Source organism: Hyla sarda, chromosome 4 (genome assembly GCF_029499605.1).
Source record: "Hyla sarda isolate aHylSar1 chromosome 4, aHylSar1.hap1, whole genome shotgun sequence".
NCBI lineage: Eukaryota > Metazoa > Chordata > Amphibia > Anura > Hylidae > Hyla > Hyla sarda.
In genome coordinates this window covers 304,695,879-304,716,769 of record NC_079192.1, presented here as the reverse complement: position 1 = coordinate 304,716,769, position 20,891 = coordinate 304,695,879, and the positions used below count along the sequence as shown (strand labels likewise).

Here is a 20,891-nt window from a genome sequence, read left to right as displayed (position 1 = left end):
CACACTAAAAAAAACGACTCGGTACGTTACCCACCCCAAAATGTGCCTGAAGATGGATTACTATGGATGTTTCTTTTTTTTAAGGAAAACTTTTAGTGCCACATATCATATGGGTTATTTACGTAGTCTGTAAAAATTCTTACACAATTATTTTGTGCCTTATTTTATTTTAACACAACATTAATTTTAAAATTTAGTGGGTACGCCAGCATGGTCGTGTCCTAAAATTAACAAGGTGGGCAGTGTGTATTTTCAACCCTAAAATTCAGGGGAGGAATAATGATGAGCTCGGCGGCGCTGCGGCCGGCGGCTCTGACATCAAAGTGCCAGTTAGCACATACCGAAAATAGAAGATTACGGCGCGGCAGATTTGGGCACGGTAAGGATCAAACTGATCAGCGTCCCCTGCACTACAAGTCAGTACCGCTGGTTAGTGCGAGGGGAGAAAGCTGACGGTGTTCCTTTAAAGGTTGCATACGTATTCCAGGTCCAACTTGGCATAGGCTAAGTTTCCACTTGGATTTTTTTCTGGCAGTTTTTGGAAAACTGCCACTGCTGTTTTTGAGCCAAAGTCAGAAGTGGATCCATAAGGGAGGAGAAGTATAAGTCCTTCCTTTATATGTCCTATTCCTTTTGCATACACTTCTGGCTTTGGCGCAAAAACTGCACTGGCAGATATCCAAAACCTGTCAGAAAAAAAACCAAGTGGAAACTTAGCCTAAGGCTGCATTCACACCTCGTATTCAGCATACGGTTGTCGGATCCGGATTCTATTCTGAAGTCATTTACTTTAATGAGCCGACTGGAGTCAAACGGTGACTCCGGTCAGCTCATTTTTGACCCGTATGCGGTTTCCTGACCGGACCTAAAATCGTAGTATACTACGGTTTTAGGTCCGGTCACAAAACCGCATACGGGTCAAAAATGAGCCGACCGGAGTCACTGTTTGACTCTGGTCGGCTCCTTAACCCCTTAAGGACTCAGGGTTTTTCAGTTTTTGCACTTTCGTTTTTTCCTCCTTACCTTTTAAAAATCATAACCCTTTCAATTTTCCACCTAAAAATCCATATTATGGCTTATTTTTTTGCGTCACCAATTCTACTTTGCAGTGACAATAGTCATTTTACCCAAAAATTCACGGCGAAAGGGAAAAAAAATCATTGTGCGACAAAATCGAAGAAAAAACGCCATTTTGTAACTTTTGGGGGCTTCCGTTTCTACGCAGTGCATATTTCTGTAAAAATGACACTTTATCATTATTCTATAGGTCCATACGGTTAAAATGATATCCTACTTATATAGGTTGGATATTGTCGTACTTCGGAAAAAAATCATAACTACATGCAGGAAAATGTATACGTTTAAAAATGACCCCTTTTTGACCCCTATAACTTTTTTGTTTTTCCACGTACAGGGCAGTATGAGGGCTCATTTTTTGCGCCGTGATCTGAAGTTTTTATCGGTTTGTTTTGACCGGACTTTTTGATCACTTTTTATTCATTTTTTAATGGTATAAAAAGTGACCCAAAATACGCTGGCTGGGGTGCGGGAGCGCCCGGTTTTCCCCTCCCCTACGGCACCCGTGGGCTGAAAACAAGGTGTAAATGCAGCCTTATAGAAAGTACATACGTCCGCAGAAAAGGAAATTAACGCCCACTTTAACAACTGTTCTTGTTCTGCATCATGAAACAAAGCTACTACATTAATGTTAATTATAGAAAAAATGTATTATATAACTAATAACTATACATTTTAAGGTTGCAAATACACACTGCCCACCTTGTTAATTTTGGGACACGACCATGCTGGCGTACCCACTGCATTTTAAAATGAATGTTGTGTTAAAATAAAATAAGGCACAAAATAATTGTGTAAGAATTTTTACAGACTACGTAAATAACCCATATGATATGTGGCACTAAAAGTTTTCCTTAAAAAAAAGAAACATCCAAAGTAATACAGCTTCATGCACATTTTGGGGTGGGTAACGTATCAAGACGTTTTTTTGTGTGTGGGGCTTCACTATTTATGTGCCTGTTGGGGCTGCGCTGTCTTCCTTCCTGACATAAACTCCGGCCTCACAAAATGTGGGCTCAAAATTAAACAAAAAAGCCTCCAGAGTACGGATATTCATGGTGCGGCATAGTATGTTTTTAATATTTTTTATTTTTGAGCAGGGTGGATGGGTTGTTGCAGGATAGTTGGAGCGCTGCTATTTAGTGCCAGGCAGGCCAGTCAGGGTGTCACCCGATGCGGTACGAACCCCCCCCCCCCCCCTCCCCGTCACTCTCTAGCAACGCTACTGGCAATAAAGGGTAGATAAAAATTTTGGCTATTAACATAAGGGAAAACTTTTCTGCTTTAAAAAATGTCTTTGTAAGCGGGTTTCCCGGGTTTTGCTTACATGCGATTTATTTATCAAGGTCGTGCGACTATTTGATAAATAGGCAGATATAGTAGACAAGAAATCCAGCTCACTGTGCAATTATCCCCTCGCCCGGACTGTGCTATGGCAGGCACACAAAGCAGACCAGCAATAAAAAGAGATTGTCCAGCGAAAAGGATATTGTGCCAAAAAGGATTCTTCTTTATTGTATAAAAAGCCAGTATACAGGACAATGTGAAACGTTTCAGGGGTCGTAGTGCACCCTTAGTCGACTAAGGGTGCACTACGACCCCTGAAACGCGTCACATTGTCCATGTGTGTTCCTCTATACTGGCTTTTTATGCAATAAAGAAGAATCCCCTTTGGCACAATATCCTTTTCGCTGGACAATCTCTTTTTATTTGATAAACAGGTCGCATGTAAGCAAAAGTAAGTTAAATATATAAGCATATAAAGCAAAGCAAGTAAAAGTAAGTTAAATATATAAACATACAAAAGCCATACGTTTGAAAAGCATGATAAATCTCCTTCTAAATTACTACGTGAGCAGATTTCAGAAATGTGCTTTGGAAGAAGCAAAAATCTAAAAGTCGCAGCATGTCTAGAAAAGTCGCACGTGCGACTCTTTTACGCAAAAAACAAAACAAAAAAAAAACTACTATGGAGCTTGATAAATCTCCTTCTATGAAAGCTGCAGTTCAAAAAGTGCAGTATTTTTATTTCTGATGGTGCAGAGAATGGGATGCCAACACAGGGCATCACCATCCTACCCTGCCACTGTCATTTATTCATGAAATGTATTACTCAACCAAAGCCATTTCTTGTGAATATGGCTTGGCCATTCCTCATAGCAGGTTTTGGTGCCACCACTTCCTCAGAGCTGAATTGGCCCCATTGTCCTGAGTACAGTGAGTACAGAGAGTCCCTATCCCGAGGCTGGCAGGGTGCAGAACACAGTGTGAGCCATCTCCTCCCTATCTGGGTGTAGCTACACTTCACTTGTTGATGCAGCTGCCCGCCCCCAGGACGGCCCCATGACAGCTGAAGCCTCCTTACCAGGGCCCTACAAGCCGCTACTGTCACTGAGCACAGAGCAAGGAGCCCGGTGAGTAAGAGCACAAGATGAGACAGAGAGGAGCAGCAATGTGACAGCCACATGACAGCGGGTGGCAGCTGCCAGTGTGTGTGTGTGTGTGAGCTGGGGACTGTGCAGGAACTTGGAGAAGTTGCTGAGCTGCAGCCTGTAGATAGCAGAGTTGGCCATTAGTTCTGTATACCGACAGCCAGATCGCCTGCAGCCTAGACTTCTTGTGTAGAACATGTGCAAGCTTCTCTTTACATGGCAGGGCAGGAGCTGGCACACAGGAGGCAGGGCTGGGCACTTCTGAATGACAGCTACTCAGGGACACATGGGCAGTGGGGCATCATTATGTGGGCATTGAACAATTATGAAAAGTGCACTACTGCAGTGTTTCCCAACCAGGGTGCCTCCAGCTGTTGCTAAACTACAACTCCCAGCATGCCCGGACAGCCGAAGGCTGTCCGGGCATGCTGGGAGTTGTAGTTTTGCAACAGCTGGAGGCACACTGGTTGGGAAGCAGCACACTATTGTATATTACTGTATAGATTACTCAATTACTGATGTTCTTATTTGTAAATACAACTGTTATTGTAGCAATGTCAACTCATTCAAACTTTAGATGGAAGCGATCATTGTATATATAGAATAGCTGTAATGGCCCAAACTGTAGAAGCGACAGTTTCTCCACTTTGATGCCGGCTTTAACCCCTTGGGGACGGAGCCCATTATGACCTTAAGGACGGGAGCATTTTTTTTTTCAAATCTGACCTCTATGGGGGATATTTATCAAAGCTGTCTATAGTCCGCATCAATATAGACCAAACTACAGAGGGTTAGGCCGGTCTATTGTGCGCTTAATTTATCAAAAGTCGCACCGCTCTTGATAAATTCTGCGCACGGACTTCGTGATCTATGCTTTAGACTGTATTTAAACCTGCTTCAGTATGGTCTGACATTTTGGCGTACTTTCAGCCGATGCGACTTGTCATTGAAAAATCGCTTTTTATAAATTCAGCACCAATGCATTTTTCCGTCTAAAATAGACTAGAATGCATCATGTTCTAAAAATCCTCTAAAGCAAAAGTCACAGAAAAGTCGCACCTATTTAGACTGTGACTTTCTGTGCGACAAAGTTAGACAGGAAAATCCAGTCTAAATCCTTTGATTTAATATCACTTTATGCATTAATAACTCTGGGATGCTTATACTTATAAATTTGATTCCGAGTTTGTTTTTTCGTGACATATTCTACTTTATGTTAGCGCAAAATTTTCGTCAGTACTTGCATCATTTCTTGGTGAAAAATTCCAAAATTTCAGGAAAAATTTTAAAATGTAGCATTTTTCTAACTTTGAAGCTCTCTGCTTGAAAGGAAAAGGGACATGTCCAATAAATTACATATTGATTCATATATGCAATATGTTAATTTCATGTTTGCATCATAAAGTTGACATGTTTTTACATTTTGAAGACATCAGAGGGCTTCAAAGTAGAGCAGCAGTTTTTCACAAAAAATTCTAAATCAGAATTTTTCAGGGACCAGTTAAGTTTAGAAGTGAATTTGAGGGTCTTAATGTTGGAAATCCTCTATGATGGACCCCATTATGAAAACTGCACCCCTCAAAGTATTCAAAATGACATTCAAAAAGTTTGTTAACCCTTTAGGTATTTCACAGGAATAGCAGCAAAATGGAGGAGAAAAATCTAAATCTTCATTTTTTACACTAACATCTAACATGTTATTGCAGCCCCATTGTTTTCATTTTTACAAGGGGTAAAAGGTAAAAACGCCCCCAAAACTTGTAATTCATTTTCTCTCGAGTAAGGAAGTACCTCATATTTGGATGTAAAGTGCTCTGTGGGTGAACTAGAGGGCTCAGAAGGGAAGGCGCGACAATGGGATTTTGGACAGCAAATTTTACTGAAATGGTTTTTGGGGGGCATGTTACATTTAGGAAGCCCCCATGATGTCAGAACAGTAAGAAAAAAAAACACATGGCATACTTTTTTGGAAACTACACCCCTCAAGGAACGTAACAAGGGGTAAATTGAGTCGTTATACCCCACAGGTGATTGACAAACTTTCATTAAAGTGGGACGTGAAAATTAAAAATTAGATTTTTAACACTAAAATGCTGGTGTTACCCCAAACTTTTCATTTTCACAAGGAGTGATAGGAGAAAATGCTCCCCAAAATTTGTAACCCCATTTCACTTGAGTATGGAAATACCCCATATGTGGATGTAAAGTGCTCTGCAGGCACACTACAATGCTCAAAAGGGAAGGAGCGACATTGGGCTTTTGAAGAGAGAATTTGGTGGGAATGGAAGTCGGGGGCCATGTGCGTTTACAAAGCCCCCCGTGGTGCCAGAACAGTGGACCCCTCCCACATTTGACCCCATTTTGGAAACAACACCCCTCAAGGGTTGTAACAAGGGGTGCAGTGAGCATTTACACCCCACTGGTGTTTGACAGATCTTTAAAACAGTGGGCTGTGCAAATGAAAAATTACATTTTTCATTTTCACGGACCACTGTTCCAAGAATCTGTCAGACACCTGCTTGGTGTAAATGCTCACTGTACCCCTTATTACATTACATGAGGGGTGTAGTTTCCAAAATGGGGTCAAATGTGTGTGTGGGAGGTGGTGGTCCACTGTTCTGGCATCATGGGGGCTTTGTAAACACACATGGCCTTCAATTCCAGCCTAATTATCTCCAAAAGCCCAATGGAGCTCCTTCACTTCTGAGCATTGTAGTCCTCCAGCAGAGCACTTTACATCCACATATGGGGTATTTCCATACTCAGAAGAAATGGGGTTACAAATTTTGAGAGGCTTTTTTCCTGTTACCCCTTGTGAAAATGAAAAATTTGGGGTAACACCAGCATTTCAGGGGGGAAAAAATAAAACATTTTTATTTTCACGTCCAACTTTAACAAAAATTTGTCAAAGACCTGTGGGGTGTTAAGGTACACTATACCCCTTGTTACCTTCCGTGAGGGGAGTAGTTTCCAAAATGGGGTCACATGGTGTTTTTTTTTGCATTCATGTCAGAACTTCTGTAACTATCAGCTACCCCTGTGCAAATCACCAATTTGGGCCTCAAATGTACATGGCGCTCTCTCACTCCTGAGCCTTGTTGTGCACCTGCAGAGCATTTTACGCCCACATATGGGGTATTTCCGTACTCAGAAGAAATTGCATTACCAATTTAAGGGGTCTAGGGCAACACCAGCATGTTAGTGTAATTTTTTTTTTACACTAACATGCTGGTGTAGCCCCCAACTTTTCCTTTTCATAAGGGGTAAAAGGAGAAAAATCCCCCCAAAATTTGTAACACAATTTCTCCTGAGTACGGAAATACCCCATATGTGGCCCTAAACTGTTGCCTTGAAATACGTCAGGGCCCTGAAGTGAGAGAGCGCCAAACTCATTTGAGGCCTAAATTCAGACTTTGCAATAGAGGCGGACCTGGATACAAGTATGGGGCTTGTCTCCACCTAAACCCTACGGCAGTGTTTCTCAAACAGGGTGCCTCCAGCTGTTGCAAAACTCCCAGCCTGCCAGGACAGTCAATGGCTGTCCAGCAATACTGGGAGTTGTTGTTTTGTAACAGCTGGAGGCTCTGTTTTAGAAACACTGCCCTATGAGACGTTTTTCATTTTTATGGGGGGGAGGGGGGTGTAACTGTGTAGGGGTGTAGTGTATATGTAGTGTTTTCTTTTTATTTTGTGTCAGTGTAGTGTAGTGTTTTTAGGGTACGTACATACAGGCGGGGGTTCACAGTGAATTTTCCGCTGGGAGTATGAGCTGCGGCTGCAAATTTGCCACAGCTCATACTTGTAGAAGGACACCCACTGTAAACCCGCCTGTGTGAATGTACCCTGTACATTTATTCACATGGGGGGGCTCAAACCTTCAGACCGTACATGCTGGGAGTTGTAGTTTTGCAACAGCTGTAGGCACGCTGGTGGGGAACCACTCTAGCTCAGTGATTCCAACCCGTGTGCCTCCAGCTATTGCTACAACTCCCAGCATGTACGGTCTGTCAGTGAATTCTGGGAGTTGTAGTTTTGCATCAGCTGGAGGTACACGGGTTGGAATCACTGAGTTAGGAGACAGACTCTAGCTCAGTGTTTCCCAACCAGTGTGCCTACAGCTGTTGCAAAACTACAATTCCCAGCATGCCCAGACAGTCAGGGATGCTGGGCGGTGTAGTTCTGCAATATCTGGCCCTTCAGATGTTGCAGAACTACAACTCCCAGCATGCCTGGACAGTCTGGGCATGCTAGGAGTTGTAGTTATGCAACAACTGGGGAAGAACAGTTTGGAGACCGCTAAGTAGTGGTCTTCAAACTGTAGCGCTCCAGATGTTGCAAAACTACAACTCCAAGCATGCCCAGACTGTTCAGGCATGCTAGGAGTTGTAGTTCTGCAACCTATGAAGGGCCAGATATTGCAGAACTACACTGCCCAGCATGGCATCCCTGACTGGGCATGCCGGGAATTGTAGTTTTGCAACATCGGGAGGGCTACAGTTTGGAGACCACTGTATAGTGGTCTCCAAACTGTGTCACTTCAGATGTGGCAAAACTACAACTCCCAGCATGCCTAGGCAGTCAGTGCATGCTGAAAGTAGTAGTTTTGCAACATCTGGAGGACCACAGTTTGGAGACCACTACAGAGCGGTCTCCAAACTGTTGCCCTCCAGATGTTGCAAAACTACAACTCCCAGTATGCCCAGCTCCTATCACTGACCCCATTGGCCCAGAATCGCCGCAAATTGCTGGTCTAGATCCTAGAGAGCGGGACCATGCGTGCCGGGACTGAGCAGACGGAGGACGGGGCAGGTGAACAGAACGGGATGCCACCCGCGGGCAGGCACGTCCCGCCGCACGGATCGCATCCCTGCTGGGGGAACCAGAGCAGCGCTCCTGGTCAGCGAGTCTGACCGGGGCGCTGCGAACAGGAGCCAAACGCCGCAAGCGCTCTGGGGGAGGAGAGGGACCCGGAGCGCTCGGCATTACACATATATTTTAAATTGGCAGTATGTATGCTGTTGTGTCGGATCTGCTGCAGATATACTGCCGATTTTCCCCATTGACTTTAATGCGGTACTGGTGCCAGAAAGTAAAACAGGTTTGTAAATTACTTCTATTTAAAAATCTTAATCCTTCCAGTACTTCTCAGCTGTTATATGCTCCACAGGAATTTCTTTTCTTTTTGAATTTCCTTTCTGTCTGACCACAGTGCTCTCTGCTGACACCTCTGTCCCTTTTAGGAACTGTCCAGAGTAGAAGCAAATCCCCATAACAAACCTATCCTGCTCTGGACAGTTCCTGATATGGACAGAGGTGTCAGCAGAGAGCACTGTGGTCAGGCAGAAAGGAAATTCAAAAAGAAAAGAACTTCCTGTGGATCATACAGCAGCTGATAAGTACTGGAAGGATAAAGATTTTTTTTTTAATACAAGTGATTTACAAATCTGTTTAACTTTCTGGCAACAGTTGATTTTATTTGATTTTTTTCCAGTGGAGTACTCCTTTAATAAACAGAAGGGAATTATCAATACATGTGCAGGTGTTACAGATCTGCAGAAAACGTAGCAGCAGCAGATATGTTAAATGTACCTGTCATTTAAAAAAAAAAAAAAAAAAAAAAAACTTTTGATGTGTCACAGAGACATGTCAAAGGTTTTATTGGTCAGAGTCTCAGTGGTAAGACCACCACCGAACAGGAGAATGAGCAGGGACACCCCAGCTGCTGCTTCCAAGGCCGGCTGGATATTGTCATGTATAAAAAGAGGCATGGACTCGAGGGACAGGGACATAATACTCCCCCTTTATAAAGCATTGGTACGGCCTCATCTGGAATATGCTGTTCAGTTTTGGGCACCAGTCCATAAAAGGGACACTGCGGAGTTGGAAAGGGTGCAGAGACGTGCGACTATACTAATATGGGGCATGGAACATCTTAGCTATGAGGAGCGATTAAAGGAGTAACAATTGTTTAGTCTTGAGAAGAGACGTTTAAGGGGGGATATGATAAATGTATATAAGTTTATAAATGGCCCATACAAAAAATATGGAGAAAAACTGTTCCAGGTTAACCCCCCTAAGGAAGAGGGGGCACTCCCTCCGTCTGGAGAAGAAAAGGTTTAGTCTCAAGGGGCGACACGCCTTCTTTACCATGAGAACTGTGAACTTATGGAACAGTCTACCTCAGGAACTGGTCACAGCAGGAAAAATTAACAGCTTTAAAACAGGATTAGATACATTCCTGGAACAAAATAACATTAATGCTTATAAAGAAATATAAAATCCCATCCCTTCCCCAATATCGCGCCACACCCCTACCCTTCAATTCCCTGGTTGAACTTAATAGACATATGTCTTTTTTCAACCGTACTAACTATGTAACTATGGTAGCACACTGTGTTGCTGCCCCATAGACTTGCAATAGAGCAGTGAAACAAAGATCAATAAGAGTTGGGAAGCAAAACTTACTACCGCATGCTTTTCCCCACTCGTTCTCCTGATTGTTGGGGGTCTTAGGGTCTTGTAAAAAACCTTTGACATGTCTCTGTTGCATGTCAAGTTTTTTAAATGACAGGTAAACTTAAATGTACTTAAAATATTAGCATATTTTTGCACAAAGCTGATTTGAGCAAAACTTTATGGGGGAGATTTATCAAAACCTGTGCAGAGGAAAAGTTGCCTAATTGCCCATAGCAACCAATCAGATCGCTTCTTTCATTTTTAACAAGGCCTCCAAAATGAAAGAAGCAATCTGGTTGGTTGCTATGGGCAACTTTTCCTCTGCACAGGTTTTGATAAGTATCCCCCCATGTCTTTTTGGCCAGGTTACGCTGCACCCAACACTTTGTAATAAGGTTTTTTTTTGCCAATTATTGGCATAATTTAGAGTGGAAATGGCTCATAGCTGGCATAGGATCTCAAGGACATCATGAGCATCATGACCATTATGACATGTCATTGTGACTTTTCCCACTGTCTTCCAGCACATAGTGATCTTAGTAGTGCAGGCGGGGTTGGAAGACTGCATCCACATTATCTTTCCCCAATATGTAAGCAAAGCCTTGCGTCAAACTAGACAGCTGGGCTGAAAAAAAAAATCATCCCACCCAAATAGACCTTGACATTTTGACAATAGGACCAGGATTCCAATGGGATTCTGAAACAGATAATGGTAAAGAATATAATAGTGAATTTCTGGTTGTGTCTATCAGGCAGCTCACCTCGTGCCCATTTCAGGTTTGTCAAACAAGGAATATGTCATAAGCAACACACTATACAGCAATTCCTGCAGTAAAACCATTCACACTGCCAAGTAGTAATATCATTATGATTCTTAAAGTGTACCTGTCGTCAACAAAAACTTTTTATATAATGTATATAATAACATTATATGTATATTTGTAATATACATTGGATAAAAAATGTGTATATTTTTGGGTGAAAAAATGCTGTCTCTGCAGCCATTGTCTGTGTGTCTCTATGAGGAGTCCAAATACAGGAAGTGTGGGGAGGACAAGCAGGGCTCTGTGCAGGCTCCTGGCTTGCCAATAATACTCATGTGTGAGCCCATAACATGTCACAGAGCCTCAGTGTACAGAGTCCTGCTTGTCCTCAGTGTACAGAGCCCTGCTTGTCCTCAGTGTACAGAGCCCTGCTTGTCCTCAGTGTACAGAGCCCTGCTTGTCCTCAGTGTACAGAGCCCTGCTTGTCCTCAGTGTACAGAGCCATGCTTGTCCTCAGTGTACAGAGCACGGCTTGTCCTCAGTGTACAGAGGCCTGCTTGTCCTCAGTGTACAGAGCCCTGCTTGTCCTCAGTGCACAGAGCCCTGCTTGTCCTCAGTGTACAGAGCCCTGCTTGTCCTCAGTGTACAGAGCCCTGCTTGTCCTCAGTGTACAGAGCCCTGCTTGTCCTCAGTGTACAGAGCCCTGCTTGTCTTCAGTGCACAGAGCCCTGCTTGTCCTCAGTGCACAGAGCCCTGCTTGTCCCGCCCACACTTCCTGTATTTGGACTCCTCATAAAGACACACAGGCAATAGCTGCAGGGACAAAAATATACACATGTTTAACCAATGTGATTACAAATATACATATAATGGTATTATTTACATTTTATAAAAGGTTTTTGTTGATGACAGGTACACTTTAAACTACCAGGGTTGTGGAAATCCTATCGCCCGACGCCCGGGACAAGTAGTTTTGGGCGCCGGGCAGGTGAATTTGTCATAGATTTATCCCTGTAACGGGCAAGCAGGGACAGACCGACTTCCCCCTTATTTTTCTTTAATGCCGGTGTGAGGCGCAGGAGCGGATGCAAGTCTGCACCTTACATCGGCGCTCAGAGTGTATGGGGGTGGGGGGGGGGGGGGCAGCTGCAGAGCCATAGGCTGCATCAGGGCATGCTGGGAGTTGTAGTTACTAACTGCAATTCCCAGTATTCCTTGACACAGCGTATGGCTCTGCAGCTGACACGAACCAAAACTACAACTCCCAGCATGTTACACAATAACCTTAACTGTACTACTATACAGTGCAACATGCTGCAACACCCACACAACCATAGGCTGTATCAGGGCATGCTGGGAGTTGTAGTTATCTAGTAACTAAATGCAACTTCCAGCATTTTCTGACACAAAATGCACCACATAAACTGGATCAACTGAAACCCGCCCCCCCCCCCCCCAGTAACACATAAGTCCCTATTGAGACTGAAAAATAGTGATTAAAATATTTTAAAAAGTGCGTATATATGTGAATAAGCCCCTTTCCTAATAAAAGTTTCCAATTTTCTTTAAATAAAAATAATGTACTAAAATAAACATAAGTGGTATCTCTACATGTGGAAATTTCCAGACTATTAAAATATAATGTTAATTAAACCGTACGGTGAACGGTGTAAATGTAAAAAATAGTCCAGAATTGCTCATTTTTGGTCACTTCATATGAATTTTTTATAAGGTGATCAAAAAGTTACATCTAGACTTTTTTGGGCTTGCCTCGGCATAAAAGGAGCTACAGCTCTCCCGCCGCTAATAGCCTGGCATGCTGCGATCGCCGTGGCCGCTATTAAACCATTAGATCACCGCTGTCTAAGTTGACAGCAGTGTCTAAAGGGACCTTATATCCATCCCTGGTGGTCTAGTGGAGGGATCGTACTATTTTGGTTGAAATTATTTTATCTACCAGGACAAGTGGATTTTCTTGAGGGGCAAGTAGATTGTGTTCCGCTTTAGTCCCTTGGACAAGTAGTTTTTTTTAAAATTTCCACACCCCTGACTACTTTAACTAACAAATAGGTGTAATTCATTCATGTCCATTTTGAAATTCTAAATTCTGCTAGTTTTCTTTCACCAGAGTTCAGTGCATTAAAGCGGTATTCTGCCACTAGACATCTTATCCCCTATCCTTTGAAAATATGTCTGATTGTGGGGGTCCTGCTACTGGGGACCCCCGCGATCTTGGCTTTGGCACCCCAGACATCTGGTGCACAGAGCGAACTTCGCTCCATGCCGGATGACTGGCGATGCGGAGGCTCATGATGTCACGGCCACACCCCGATCGTGATGTTGTGGCCATGCCCCCTCAATGCCGTCACGCCCCCTCCATAGACTTGCATTGAGGGGGCATGGCTGTGACATCACGAACCTCTGGCACTCTGGTTCTGCACCCGACGCTCTAAACGAATGGATAGGAGATAAGATGTCTAGGGACGGAGTATCCCTTTAAGGGAGATCAGAGGACAGCTACACTGACCTCATGTGCTTAACAAAACTGTCTAGAGACCTGTATGACAGAACTCAGGTTGAATAAGGGTCCATATCATGAATATTTTACCAGTGTGTGTTGTTCTCATGAGACACAATTCCCCTAGAAGAATTGCCACATATAAGATTTTTTTTCTCATTGTAGCAGTAAGGCTAGGTTCACACTGCAGAATCCCTGGGAAGAAAATTTCCACCTGGAGATTCTGAGTGCGGCCAGCGCAGACTGAATCAGTCGGCGCTAGGACTGTGCAGACACTGCAGTCTCCATTAGAGTATTTCCACCTGAAGAATGAGCAACACCATTCTTCAGGCGGAAATTTTCACGTGGATTTTCCGTTCACAAATTCTGCTTCACAAATTCTGAAGTGTGAATTTGTGAACGGAAACCCATTCACTATGCATTTTAATAAGCAGAATTTCTGCCTGCAATTTCAAAGCGAAATTGAAGGCAGAAATTCCGTAGTTTGAACCTAGCCTAAGGTTAAGTTTCTACTTTTTTTTGTGTGTCTCTTTAACTTCAACTTGTTCACAGATGGCATCAAGTTAGCATCCAAAATTTGCTGAAATTTTATTGAATCAATTTTTCCTTCTACTCATGAGATGTTCCCTGTGCCACCTGCTGCAATACAACCCCAAAGCATGATTGATCCACCCCACATGCTTAACAGTAGGACAGAGGTTCTTTTCATTAAATTCTGTTCCCCTTCTTCTCCAAATGTACCTTTGCTCATTCCGGCCAAAAAGTTAAATTTTAACCTCATCGGTCCACAGAACTTGTTTCCAAAATGCATCAGGCTTTTCTATATGTTCATTTGCAAAGTTAAAATGCTGATTTTGTGGTGAGGATGTAGAAGAGGTTTTTTTTCTCTTTATAGTGGAATAGTGTACCACAACTCCAGTGTCTGCCAGATGTTTCCGGAGGGATTGTGCAGTCAAACAAGGGTTTTGAATTGTTTTTCTCACAATCCTGCAAGCTGTTCTGTCTGATATTTGTCTTGGTCTTCCAGATCTTGCTTTAACTTCCACTGTTCCTGATGACTGCCATTTCTTAAATAAATTCCGAACAGAGGATATTGACATCTGAAAATGTGTTGCTATCTTCTTATAGCCTTCTCCAGCTTTGTGAGTGTCAACTATTTTCAGTTTCAGATTTCTAGACAACTGCTTAGAAGAACCCATGGTGCTGATTGTTGGGGCAAGGTCAGATGAGTCTGGACATTTAAAACCTTTGAGATTGAAATCACTTGGTCTTCCCAGATGATGATTGAGAAAAATCCATGACACTTGGAGGTCTCAGCTTTGCAAAGGGGGCAGTGCATGCTATAAATTCTGCAGGGTGCCCAAACTTTTGCATACACCATTTTTTTGTTTTCTGTTATTTTGAAAGTGTAAATGATGGAAATAAAATCTGACTTTTGTTGACATATTATAAGAACGTCTAATCTGTAATTTGATGCCTTTTGGAGATTTTTCCATCTTTCCTTGGCTTCTTTATGCACATTAATACAAATTTTTACCTGGGGTGCCCAAACTTTTGATCCCAACTGTATACACCTATTCATATTTTCCGCCAGATGGTTCCAGCCAATCACAACTCTCTGTGGGAAATAGGAATTGGTGTATATATATATATATATATATATATATATATATATATATACATCAGTGCAGGGGACCATAGAAGAGCGGCCAGTCGCATCTATACATTATACAGGAGGACCACAGCGGGTGTCAGGAGTAACATCCGCTGTGATCTATCCTTAACTGCAGGTACTACTACTCCCAACATGGATCACACTCTGCTCAATGTTGGGAGCTGTAGTACCTGCATTAATAGACAGATCGCAACAGATGTCAGAAGTTACACACCTGCGTTCTGTCTATTAATGCAGGTACTAAAGCTTCCAGCATGGAGCAGAGTGTGCTCCATGTTGGGAGTAGTAGTACCTGCAGTTAAGGACAGATCACAGCAGATGTCACTCCTGACACCCAATACAATTGTCCTATCTATTGCAGAGATACAGAGCGGCTTTCTTCTACTCTCCACATCTCTGCACTATACTGCATGTGGGCATGATTACACCCACACCAGATGTTTGCGTCAAGCACCTGCCCTTCCTGTCTTGAAACAGTATACTTCTGAGACAACCACAAAGCAGAAATTAAGTGCCGGGGAGCATAATAGGTGGGTCTTTTTCTACTCCTGGGACAACCCCTTTTACCATCAGAATTTTAAAAGCTTGTTAGCTTCTTATTTAGAAAAGTTACCCCATAGGGGATAACTAGCAGAACGGTGGGGGTCCAACCACTTGGTCCTTCACAATCACAAGAATGCAGGCAAACTGTGCCTTTGAATACACGTGCAGGGCCAGCGCTCCATTCATTCTCTATGGAAATTCAGAACATTGCCAAGTGGAAGAGCTTAAAAATTACCTGTCATCAAATAAACTTTTCTAAACTACCTCAGGCTATGTTCTCTAACTACTCCTAACACCCTTCCCACCCTTAAAAAAGAGCTTTAAAAAGCTGTGTATCTTACCTTTATTCTTGCTCACATAGTGATATCTCCCAACAGGAGAATGTGGGCGTTTCCCAGAAGGTATGACATCACTGATACCTGCTGGGGGACCACTTCCACCCTTACAGCATTTCAGTGAGGATCTGTGCAGCTGTCAATCAAGTTCAGTGCAGAGAAACACTTCCTGAGTTTGGTCTCCTGACAGGCCAGAAGGAGACCAAACTCACTGTATTAATTGTGGCAGGGAACAGAACAGAGCCACCTAGTGGCCGTTTTTCTCATGTACATTTTAAACATATTTATGTTAATCATTTTAAAAGCAAGTGAATGGGGAAGTGTCTGCTAATTACACAAGGAACACTATATTAACCCCTTAAGGACCAAGGACGTACAGGTACGTCCTTGGTCCTGCTCCAGTGAAATAACGCGGGGGTTACACAGTAACCCCGCATGATATCACGGCGGGCCCGGCGTCATAGTGAAGCCGGGACCCGCCGCTAATAGCGTGCAGCGCCGATTGCGGCGCCGCACGCTATTAACCCTTTAGCCGCACACTCAGAGCTGAGCCGCGCGGATAAAAGCGAAAGCTGCCGGTTAACTCAGTGGGCTGTTCGGGATAGCCGCGGCGAAATCGCAGCATCCCAAACAGCTTACAGGACAGCGGGAGGGCCCCTACCTGCCTCCTCGCTGTCCGATCGCCGAATGACTGCTCAGAGCCTGAGATCCAGACATGAGCACTCATGCGGCAGAATCATCGATCATTGGTTTCTTATGAGAAACCAGTGATCAATGATAAAGATCAGTGTGTGCAGTGTTATAGGTCCCTATGGGAGCTATAACACTGCAAAAAAAAAGTGAAAAAAAAGTGAATGAATATCATTTAACCCCTCCCCTATTAAAAGTTTGAATCACCCCCCTTTTCCCATAAAAAAAAAACACAGTGTAAATAAAAATAAAAATAAACATATATGGTATGATCGCATGCGGAAATGTCCGAATTATAAAAATATATCATTAATTAAACCGCTCGGTCAATGGCGTCCGCGCAAAAAAATTCCAAAGTCCAAAATAGTGCATTTTTGGTCACTTTTTATATAACTTAAAAATGATCAATAAGTCCTATCAATGCAAAAATGGTACCGTTAAAAACTTCAGATCACGGCGCAAAAAATGAGCCCTCATACCGCCCCATACACGGAAAAATAAAAAAGTTATACGGGTCAGAAGATGACAATTTTAAACGTATTATGATTTTTTCCAGAAGTCCGACAAAATCAAACCTATATAAGTAGGGTATCATTTTAATCGTATGGACCTACAGAATAACGATAAGGTGTCCTTTTTACTGAAAAATGTACTACATAGAAACGGAAGCCCCCAAAACGGGTTTTTTTTTTCAATTTTGTCGCACACTGATTTTTTTTTCTGTTTCACCGTAGATTTTTGGGCAAAATGACTGATGTCATTACAAAGTAGAATTGGTGGCGCAAAAAATAAGCAATCATATGGATTTTTAGGTGTAAAATTGAAAGAGTTATTATTTTTTAAAGGCAAGTAGCAAAAAACGAAAATGCAAAAATGGAAAAAAAAACGGTCCTTAAGGGGTTAAAAGTATTTTTTTTTTGGTGAAAGGTACTCTTTAATATAGGCTCAAGATAGGTGGAAGAATCATTTATATTTATTTATATGGCTTTTCTTTGATTGTGGGGCCACTGTTATGCTGGGTTCACATTTGTGTCAGAGGTCTGCTAGGGGCCTACATTGCAGATTCATTTTGGTACCAGAAAATGGAACTGTATGGTCCCAGAGAGATTCCGAGAGATCCTTTTGATTTGAAAAGGGTCCATTAGGTTTCTGTCTGGTGACCATTCACTTAGCAGAATTTGACCAGACAAAAAATACTTCCTTCCATATCTTTTTGTCCAGTCAAATCCTGCTAAATAAACGGAATCTGCAAAAAAAATAGCCTCCCACCCCGAATGGAACTCCATTGCAGATCTGAACCTAGCCTTTGCTCATGTTTTCATTTCATTAGTCACTGAAATGATTTTCTATTTGAGTATAATCAGTTCTGACTTAATTACATTACAGTATGTAAATAGCAACTTACTGTATTTACTGCGTGCAGTACGTAAGCAGCTTGTTTAAACTGTCATCATTTTCTCTGTCCCATCATGTAGTTGTATGTGATCTTTTTTTATGTTCAGCCATGTGACGTTTGGGTTGGTGATTGAGGTTTTTTACTAGTATTTCCTGGGAGATCATTCTGAGGTTTCAGATGCGACTTCCTCTTATGTTGACACATGTTATTATTATGCCGAGAAATCATTTTTTTTCTGGCATAATCTATGGCAGTGTTTTTGTGTGGTTGTATTTCTTGTCACTTGTAGATAAAGCCTTGCTTGTAACGGTGATGCAGCATAATCTATTTTTTGTGAGCTAAAGTTCACAGAACTCTAGTCCATTGTTTGCATTGTTTGGAGACGGTAACATACAGTAATGGTAACTGATGCAATAGTCATACAATATTCCTTGTACCATGAAGCAGATCTTTTTCTAGGAGGCTCAGAATACGTTTCTCAAAATATGAAAAATAAACCTTATAATTTACTTTTAAAATAGCGTGCGATCCACATATTAATGTAGACAGTGTGCTCTCTGCATGTTATGATACCTTGATCTACAATGCTTGAGGTGTATAATCACTGTGCAGCTGCTTACAGCTTTCCCCAATGATAACTGATAATCAGAGTGTAGTGATGGTTAAAAGTTTTTATCTGAAATCCTTGGGCTATTTTCCCATGTCATTATGTCCGCACGGAAAATCTCCATGCGGACATCCCTCAGACTGCAAGGACTGTGGGGCCATCTTCTGAAAACTGGACAGAGATCGATGTGAGTCAGGGAGTGAAGCATGCAGCCATGTTCTTCTCCCGATGGGTCCTAATGATCTATGGGTGTCTGAGCATTCAGACCCCGATTGATCACAGCACAAGACCGGTCCTCCATAGAGAAGGTTACTCTTTGTAACCATTCTACAGCTTGGGCAAGAGATGAGGCCCCACCTTTCTAAACTGTATACCTTTTTAAGTTTTTTATGCATAAAGTTTACTATACTGAGCATTGAATACGTTTCACAGTAGCATAAATTATACACTGCTCAAAAAAAATAAAGGGAACACTTAAACAACACAATGTAATTCCAAGTCAATCACACTTCTGTGAAATCACACTGTCCACTCAGGAAGCAACACTGATTGGCAATCAATTTCACATGCTGTTGTGCAAATGGAACAGACAACAGGTGGAAATGATAGGCAATTAGCAAGACACCCCCAATAAAGGAGTGGTTATGCAGGTGGTGACTACAGACCACTTTTCAGTTCCTATGCTTCCTAGCTGATGCTTTGGTCACTTTTGAATGCTGGCGGTGCTTTCACTCTAGTGGTAGCATGAGACGAAGTCTACAACCCACACAAGTGGCTCAGGTAATGCAGCTCATCCAGGATGGCACATCAATGTGAGCTGTGGCAAGAAGGTTTGCTGTGTTTGTCAGCGTAGTGTCCAGAGCATGGAGGCACTACCAGGAGACAGGCGAGTACATCAGAAGACGGAGGCCTGGCCCCCGCATTCAGGCATCTTATCCTCTATCCTTTGGGTAGGGGATAAGATGTCTAGGGGCGGATTACCCCTTTAAGGCTGGGTTCACACATGAGTGGAGCCTACAGAGAAAAACTATAATGGAAAGATTTGTACCTTATTTTGTATTTTAGACCCACTCCTATTTTTTGGCTAAAAATACTGACCAAAATATTTACTGATCCAAATGCTATGTTTATAACCAGCCTAATGGATGTGTGTTATTACTTGTTTAGTAGATTTAGAAACAATACAGGTATTATACAGGTAGTCACAAGTAGCTTGTATGTCAGATAATATGAATGTTTATGCAGTGGTGTGGAAATAATAAAAAAATAAAAATACTTGTCCAAGGGACTAAAACGGAGCCCAATCTACTTTTCCGTTATAACAATCTATTTGCCTGGGCCAATTTTCGTTTTTGCACATTCGTTTTTTCCACCTCACAACTCTTTAGTATTTTTCCATCTACAGACCCATATGAGGGACTGATTGCACTTTGTAATGACACCTTTTTTTTTCCATGACATATGCTCCGAAACCCCAAAAAGTTGGTGAAATTGAAATAAAAAAAAAGAATCTAGCAAATTTGGTGGTTTTCTTTTTACGCCATTTACCTTGTGGTCAAACTGACCTGTTATTTTGATACTTTAGGTTGGCCTGATTACAACAATACAAATTTGTATAATGTCTGTCATGTTTTACTAACTTTTAAATAATTCAAAACTTTTTAGAATTTTTTTAATTGCCATTTTCTGACCCCTGTAGCTTTTTTATTTAATTTTTGTATGCCAGGCTGTATCATGGCTCATTTTTTAAGCCGTAATCTGTTGTTTGTATCTGTACCATTTTGGTATTGATCTGCCTTTTAAATCGCTTTTTACATTATTTTTTCTGGGATATGATGTTATAAAAAATGCAATTCTGTTTTTTTTTTTTTTTACATTTACGTCATTTACCGTACAGCATATATTATATGTTATATTTTAATAGTACGGAAAATTGCGCATGAGGCGATACCAAATATGTTTGTTTTTATTATGTTTATGTTTTTTTTATATAGGAAAAGGGGGTGATTTAATCCTTTAATATAGAAGAGGTAACATGTCTCTTTTAAACTTTTTTTGAAACCTTTTTTTTTAAACTTTATTAGTCCCTTAGGGGACTTTTAGGAAGAATTATTAGATTCCTCATACAGATCAATGCAGTTCTATTGAATGCCATTGATCTGTGTGCTCTGCGCTCCATTGATAAAGCCTGGTCCAGTCAGGCTCTATCAATGACAGAACCACGGACACCAGGGAACAAGAGTTAAGCCCTCCAGCTCCCTCTACAGTGGACCATCTGCATGCCGGCTATTAGGGGCGGCCACCAGCTATAGTAATCAGCTGGGGGCTGCCAGGTATGGAGCGGCTTGAGTCAGGAGCCCGCTCCATACACCCTGGGGGCCGCTGGGTTGTCTGTCAG

General features: G+C 42.2%; 1 protein-coding gene across 2 annotated transcripts in view; it reads left to right on the top strand.

The window, feature by feature from the left end:
• Nucleotides 1–20,891, top strand: part of SLC26A2 (solute carrier family 26 member 2) — a 123,547-nt gene that overhangs the window by 26,067 nt on the left and 76,589 nt on the right. The window contains exon 1 of one of the 2 annotated variants that reach the window (XM_056574743.1): nt 3,434–3,491. The exons of the other annotated variant lie outside the window; for it this stretch is intronic. The gene's annotated coding sequence lies outside the window, so the exon portion shown is untranslated. Of the gene's footprint in view, nt 1–3,433; nt 3,492–20,891 lie in introns of those variants that run through there. 2 annotated transcript variants of the gene reach the window in all.